The sequence below is a fragment of the Lygodium microphyllum genome, chromosome 5, assembly GCF_053477565.2.
Source record: "Lygodium microphyllum isolate KBCC chromosome 5, Lygodium_microphyllum_v1.1.10, whole genome shotgun sequence".
Taxonomy (NCBI): domain Eukaryota; kingdom Viridiplantae; phylum Streptophyta; class Polypodiopsida; order Schizaeales; family Lygodiaceae; genus Lygodium; species Lygodium microphyllum.
In genome coordinates, this window is record NC_141139.1 from 138,197,279 (window position 1) to 138,205,444 (window position 8,166).

An 8,166-nucleotide genomic window follows, 5' to 3' on the forward strand; every position below is an offset into this window, starting at 1 on the left:
TGGATTTGTCATAACTTGAATACTATAACTCCAAATCGAGCGCTCTATAGCTCAATAGATTCCATTTTTCAAGCGCTTTCCAATGATAGGTCACATCATATGGTTTTGAGAAACTTATGGGCATGTTATCCGGCTGCCACCTTTTTAGTAATCAAAAGATGGGAATTGGGAGATTCCCAAACTCACTAATATTGTGTTTCAGCTAATCATTTGACGCAGGCTTGATTCGGATGCAGGGAGTTTCAGGGGAAGGGGAAGTTCTTGATCGAGGAGGAATCTCACAGTCTCAGCGATAATGGATTCAAGGAACAGGCCGTAGATGCTGGCGCACATCAACAAGTCGCTCACCACCACCATCTACGACACTCTCTGGGTGCCCAACAGGTATATGAGCTCAATGATGCTGATTTGAACAAGGTGGCTGAGTAAAAAGTTAGCATGCATCAAGTGTGGAACTTTCGGTGCTTCAAGTCTGATTCACAGGCAACTTGCCACTGGGGACTTCAAAGGAAATCTTCATATCTGGGATTTAGAGAAGCTGAATATGCTTGTGTTCCATGTTAAAGGTCATGAAAGTATCATAAATGCCATTGATGGATGTGGTGTATTGGGAATTGGTTATGGTGCTCCAGAAATTGTAACAGCTGGGCATGATGGAAGGGTTTGCGTTTGGAACCAGCGCCAGAAGGATGACCCTGTTGTTGCGTTGTTGCATTTGAGCCTGAAACACAAGAAAGTGCAAGAGATTGTTGGACGGTCACTTTTGGGAACTCTTACAATGATGAAGAGCGGTGTATTTTGGCAGGTTATGATAATGGTGATATAAAACTGTTTGATTTGAAGATGTTAGATGGGAAACCAGCACAGATAATGGGGTATGCAGTGTCCAATTTGATCGTAAAGACATAAAAATGAACAAATGTGTTGCAACCACATTGGAATCAAAATTTCATGTGTTTGACCTCCGAATTCAACATCCAGAAACAGGGATTGCTGCCCACAGAAGTTCATTGTACTGGCATTGTATGGATTTTTGAGAATTGTTCACAGGGATTGCTACCCACCAGAACTCATCAAGCCTATGTGCCAATGGCAGAACTATCCTCAAACACTTGAATGCGAAGCTGGTTATGAGATACTATAGATTTATCTGAACATGGACCTCATGTAATTTACTTGACAAGCAATATAGTGAACTTTGACATCATAAATTCGATTTCTTCTTGTTAGCCTCTTTCCTTGCTGTAACTTGAACCCCGTGTTCAGCAGCTCTTACACGAACTCTACGACATTTTTGGTGAACCCGACGTGAAAGTGCTGCGTCAATTTTCAGCAAGATGGGAGACTCGCAAGAAGAGATGACGGATGAGAATGTCATGAAGCATCTGTTTCAGTCATTTACATCCTATATGCAGCAGCAAGCTCACGCGAAACACGATAGTGATGCCATGGATGCCTTGAAAGCTGTCCAACAAGAGATGAAGCAGTTCAACGGCCAACAAGTTTTAACTTACCTGCATTTGTATGAAGAAAAGATGAAGTTTTTTGGGGTTTCTCAAGATGTTTGGAGCCGCTACTTCTTGCGGATCGTGGTTCGCGTGCTTGAAGTTCGAATTTCAGAAATTCAAGGAACACATGCTGGTTGGACAGAGTTTAAGAAGGCATTAAAAGATGAATATTTCCTGGAGGATACAGGTCTTATGAACCGCAGGAATTTCTTAGCATGGGTTTCTATGCCTAATAAGGGACTTTCAGTTACCGCCCTTCTACGAGAGTTTGAGAGCCGCTATGATCAGTTGGATGGGACTGAACAGCAAGCTTTGGAGATGCAGTTACAAGCTGCAGATGCTGATTTACAGGAAAAGTTGGATGATCTTTTGGAAGTTCAAGCTACTGATTCAGGTTTAAAGACCGAGTGGAGACATGTCATTGATGCTGTGAATGCGCTTGTTAAGAAGCAGCGCAGGAGGATACGATTGCATCGTAATACAGGATCTGCTTCTGAAAAATCCTTGGAGACCTCTACTTCTACCCCTGCTGCAAGTTCTATGCCTAAGCCTACTCCTCCTATTGTAAATCCACCAGTTCCTGCTGCTCCAGTGCCCTTATCAGTAGATGATGTTATTAAAGGCTTGGCATATTTGACGATAGAGGCAATCAAAGCTGAAGTTGGGAAGTTAAAAGAGCAACTTATGTTAGTACCTGTTGTAGCACCTGCTCCAGTGACTGCTTTTCCAACTGGCCAAAGAAAAGGGAGACGATGTATTTGGTGCGATAGTATAGAGCACCAACACTGCAAAGATTGTGATGCTTTTCAGGAAGCATGTAAGAAGAACGTAGTGTTTTGGGGACAAGATGGGAAGATATGGCTGACAGAGACTGGTGCTCCTCTTGACACGAACTTTGGTAAGGGAGGCATGAAGAAGCTCGTTGATGATATGGCTGCGCGATTAGCTTACGTGAGTGTTAGAGGAGATGTTTTAGCTTATGGAGTCCATCTTGAGCAGAAATCAGATGGAGATTCTGTCTTATGGTCCTCTGCCTTGGAGATAGTGAGAAGAGGGAAAGTTCAAGCATCCACTATGACTTGTGTGGGCTCCAACATCCGAGGAGAAACGGGATGGGATTCTCCTGTTGACAGGTATTCTATTTTTGCTTATATGGCAAAAACACAGGGTTTAGATGCCATGGTTGAGGAAAAGAGAAGAAGAGATGAGGAGGGTCTCAGCACCTCCAAAAAGACTAGAGGGGGTGACTTTGTTTCACCACCTATTACAGCTCCACCTATGACGAGTTCTCCAGCTCAATCAGGTCCTGAACAACCTATGGCAGACAAACAGATGAAAGAAAAGAGACAACCAAGAAAGGAGCCATGATTCAAGCTCTTGTCAGACCTTGATATGCAGACGGATATGAGTAAGATTTTTCATGAAAGAATTTTAAATAGTGAAGTCACTTTTACTGTTGGAGAAGCTCTTGGGATTGCTAGAAGAGAAATACAGGATCAGATGCAGGATCTTTTGCAGAGGAAATGACATGCAATGGAAGGACCTGCTTTACAGGGATTATGGCATGGAGCTCTTGGGGAAGAGCATGATGATGCAGTGATGGTTGAGAATGCTTCTGTCAATCCGCAGTTGGAGAAAATAGTTCAGCCTATGCAGTATGAAGATGATGATACCCCTATCCTCATTCCTCGTAGTCATTTTTCATGCAGTCATTGGGCTAGAGCAACCACTGAGATGGTGGTAAGGATTGGAGAGAAACAGATTCCTTTGGTCGCTTTAGTCGATCATGGTTCCGAGATTAATCTTATTGCTCGAGGTGTTTATGAGGGTGGCAAGTGGCCTATGGATGCAAAGCATGGCTGACGCATGAGAGCAGCCAAAAATACTTCTGGTAATATGTATGTTGCTTGTCCGAGCATCAGAATTTCTATTGGTAATGTTGAAGAGGATTATCATTGCTTTGTTTAGGATTCTTACTCTTCTCCGATTATTCTTGGACAGCCTTTCATTACAGAAGCAAGAATGGAGATGAAAGTGATGGATGATGGCTCAACCTATGCTCGGATACGCAGTAAGGATGGTATGCGAGCTATTCAGTTTATGACTGTTGGAGTAAATCATCCGAGAAACAGGGACTCCTTGCGTGAGGCACCACTACCTACGAAGGAGTTGGATTTTCATTAGGTACCGCTGTCTTGCGAGACGACAGTGGTATGGAGCGGAGGAAAGAGGAGATCTCGCCTCCTGGCAGCCAATCTTTCTCCACTAATTTTTATGGGTTTTCTTCAGATAGTTCAGTGAGTTATCAGAAAATTTCAGATTTGTCTAGAGCTGCCAGGCAGTACATTGGTCGTAAGGAGAAAGAGTTGAAGACTGCATGTATTTTACAAGCAGATGAGCATGTGGATGGGCTGTATGAAGGAATGTCTTATGCAGATACATTGTCTGAGATGGGAAATATGCTGAAAACTGTTGTATGTAAGGGTTCAAGGATCATACCTGTGCAAACCTTGGATATGCATCAGGAAATTTCTGATTTTATGCTGAAAACAGAGTTAGAGGCTGAGAAAAATCAGCAAATCGAATCTATAGCTGACCTTGATCAGCTTTCAGAGTTGCAGAGGGCTGAAACCTTTCAGCCAGCAGAGTTAAATGCTGGAAAAATTCAGCATATAGAGTATGAGGCTGCATCATGGCAGTCCACAAAGCAGAGGGCTGAAACCATTCAGCCAACAGAGTTTAATGCTGAAAAATTTCAGCATACAGAGTTTCAGGCTGCACCCATGCAGTCCATAGAGCAAAGGGCTAAAATCTTTCAGTCAACAGAGTTGAGAGTTGCTGAAAAATTGCAGAAATTGCAGCAAAGAAGAGAGTGCCTGACTGATGCCAAGGTTGACACGAAGTATAAAACAGTTGATAAGAAGGTTAAGCCGATTGCAGGCCCGCTTCCTCCTGATAATGATGAGCAGATAGAAAAAGCTATGAAGCAGCCTATGTTGAGAGATCCTGCAAATATTGGACATGAATTTACAGCTCAAACTCTTGCAGAATTGAAGATTGAAAATGATGATTTCTTGCTTCCAGTGGAAAAAGAATGTTTTAGAGAGATGCTTGGATGACATGGTAAGGCATTTGCTTTCTTTCCTCATGAAATTGGCTTCATTAGTCTCGAATTGGTTGCGCCTATGGTCATCTTCACTGTCCCTCATGTGCCATGGAATATACGTCCTATACCTGTGCCTAGAGCACACTTGCCAAAGCTAATAGAGTTGCTGAATGAGAAGATTAAGATGGGGATTTTGGAACCCTCTTCTGCACCTTATTCTAATAGGTGGTTTACTGTACCAAAGAAGAATGGAACCTTGAGATTTATTCAGGATATGTAGCCCGTGAATAAAGTGACAATCAGGAATGTGGGAACAGGTCCAGTTGTGGATGAGTTTGCTGAGGCTTTTGCAGGACGAGCCATCTATTCCCTAGGTGACTTGTATTCTGGTTATGACCAGTTTCAGCTTGCCTTGGAAAGCACGGATTTTACCACTATGCGGACACCTATTGGTCTTGTGAGGATGTGTAGCTTGCCTCAAGGTGCCACCAACTCAGTTGCTCATATGATGAATGCTATGCATAGAGTTCTGCGAGACTATATTCCGCAGTATACCATGCCTTTCCTAGATTATGTGCCTATTAAGGGTTGTGCAGAAGAAGAAAAGAATGAGAGTCTTGATTTGCGAGGATGTAGACAGTTTGTGGCTGAACACTTGGTTGCTTGTGAGCAAATATTGACACGATTAGAGGAGGTGAATTTGACTCTTTCAGGGCTGAAATCTGTCTTTGGTGTTAATGAAGTTATCATAGTTGGGCATATGGTTGGTTATTATGGCAGAAAGCCTTCACCTGCAAAGGTGGATGCCACAAGCAGGATTGCAAAGTATTGCTCGACTACTTCAGAGGTGCGGAGATTTGTGGGAGCTTGTATATTTTACATGATTTGGATTCCTCATTTTGCTCACATAGTAGATGTTCTCTATCAGTTGCTTCGAAAGGGGCAGAAATTTCATTGGGATGAGAAGCATTCGAAAGCCATGCGTAAACTCAAGAAGCTGTTGTAGTCAGCTCCTACTCTTGGCAAGGCAGATTATCAGTGTGGACGGCCAATCATGTTGACAGTTGATACCAGCCCTATTGGCATAGGATGGGCAGTGGGACAGGATGATGCTGATGGGAATAGATATGCAATCCGTTTTGGAGCTAAAGTTCTTAATGAGCGGCAGATGAGATATTCGCAGATTAAAAGAGAGTTGTGGGGAGTAGTCACTGCACTGAAGTGTGATAAAGGGTATTTTATTGGTGCTTCAATTGTTGTGGAAACAGATTGCTTGCCTTTGCTTGGCATGATTACTAGCTGTTCGACTCCAGATATAGCGATGCTTCGGTGGATTTCTTACATCAAATCATTGAATTTTGACACATAGCAGGAAAAGATAATCTAGTTGCTGACATGCTGTCTAGAGCGAGATATGAGGATGAGGAGTCAATGCTTGCAGAAGATGATGAGACAGAGTTTGCAGCTTCTGTCCTTGTTCATGATTGTCATGTATCTACTGTTGAAGCCTTTACTGAAGAACTCTATGTTGACGAGTGGCTGCAAATTGGTCAGTATCTGAGTTCATTGACTCAAAGAGCTGATTGGACAAATGATGTATTCAAGAAAATCAGAAGAAAGGCTTATGGGTATTTCTTGAAAGATGGTTTTCTTTGGAAGCACCCAAAGAAGAGAGGTGGCCTACCCTTGAGAGTAGTTTGTGAGGCAGCGATGCAGATACAGATTGTGCGAGAGTTTCATGAGAGTTCTTGGGCTGGTCATAGAGGTGTGTGGGCTACCTATGAGAAAATCAAAGAAAGATACTGGTGGAAAGGGATGTATAAAGATGTTTCCCACTTTGTGGAGACTTGCAGGGTCTATCAGCTTTACTCTTTAGTGCGGCATCGTGATGAGTTGCATCCGACCTATCCGCTATGTATGCATTATAAATGGGTGGTTGACTTGGTTACTTTGCCAGTGGGACTTTGGCAGATGAGATATCTTGTCTTGGCCAGGGAGGATCTTACAAACTATGTTGAAGGTAGATCTTTGCGGACGAAAACCACAACTACAGTATGCAAATTCTTGTTGGAAGAAATATTTTGCAGGTATGGATGTATAGGCAAGATTACAGCTGATCGTGGAGAGCTAGATGCAGATGAAGCTAGAGAATTTTTCTCACGGCTTGGGATTAAGTTGGCTCTTACTACTGCCTATAATCCAGAGGGGATGGCAAGAGCGAAAGAGGACATCCGCCGATAGTTAAGGCATTGGCAAAAGCTTGTAGAGGTCGGATTGGAGATTTTCCAAGATTACTACCTTTTGCATTGTGGGCAGACCGCTCTACACATAGCGTGACTACTGGATATATGCCTGCAGAGTTGATGTATGGGCAAAAACCTGTCATGCCTACTGAAATTTGTGCTCTCACGTGGAGTGCTCTTCCTTGGTATGAGAATTTATCAAGAGAGGAGCTTCTAGCTCTTCGGATTCGTCAACTAGAGAGAAGGGCAGAAGATGTGCAGCTAGCAATTGATTGTTTGAAGGCAGCCCGACTCATAAACAAGGACAGGTTTGATTTGAGGCATCGCTTGCGGCCTAGAGCCATAAAAGAGGGAGATTGGGTTCTAGTCTACGACAGTAGCCTAGAGAATCAGCATAGTAGCATGAGAAAAATGGTTCAAAGATGGTTCGGACCATATGAGGTGAAACAGGTTTTTCACAATGCTACCTATGAGTTGGCTGAATTGGATGGGACGGTATTGAGGGTGCCCATTGCTGGAAAACGAGTCAAGATTTTTAAGAGAAGAGAAGATGAAGAGTATGCACTTGAAGCATTGGCAGAAGAAGAGCAGTCAAAAGAAATTCTAGCAGAAGAAGCAGAGAATATGGATGATGAAGCTGATGGAGAAACAGGTCTATCGGAAACTCATGAAGGACTAGACCTGTTTGTGGACTTAGACGATCATGGATAGTTGGCTCATCCGGAGAATGCACAGGTTTAGAGGGGGTGGATGTCGTGCTACTGCGCATCCGAGCCCTAAACGCCTCCATTTTTGTTGTGCATTTGTGTTATCTTTTTGCGTGTGTTTCATTGCGTTTGATTGCTGCATTATTTTTCCGTCCTTTTCACTATCTGCATCCAATGTACATACACCACTTGTGTGTTTGTGTGTTTCTGTTTGTGTCCATGTTGTGTGTGTGTCAGAAAAATATGAAAAACTGATGCCAAAGAATATTATTATGCTATCAATTTCAATGATGAATTCCAAGAAAAGTGCAGGATACCGTGGAATCAAAGGAAGCTTACATTTAAGCTATGAAGATAAAGGTTGCACATGAACAAGGCCAACGTAACATGCGGGATAAAGCATTCTTGAAGAAGAACATAGCCATGGGTTATGTAAGTTCAGGGAATCATAAGAATGGCACAAAATTGAAAGTTTCAGTCAGAGGCAAGATAAATGATGCTGTTGTTACAAAGATGCCATTTGCACGGTTGGTCTAATAGCCACAGGGGCTCCTCCACGTGGTCACTCAGAAATACTGGATGCGTTAGAGAAGGCTGTCAGA

General features: G+C 42.9%; 1 pseudogene; it reads left to right on the forward strand.

Moving 5' to 3' along the window:
• Positions 1 to 313: 313 nt before the first annotated feature.
• LOC148036452 (uncharacterized) lies at positions 314 to 1,037 on the forward strand (annotated as a pseudogene).
• The last annotated feature ends 7,129 nt before the right edge of the window (positions 1,038 to 8,166 follow it).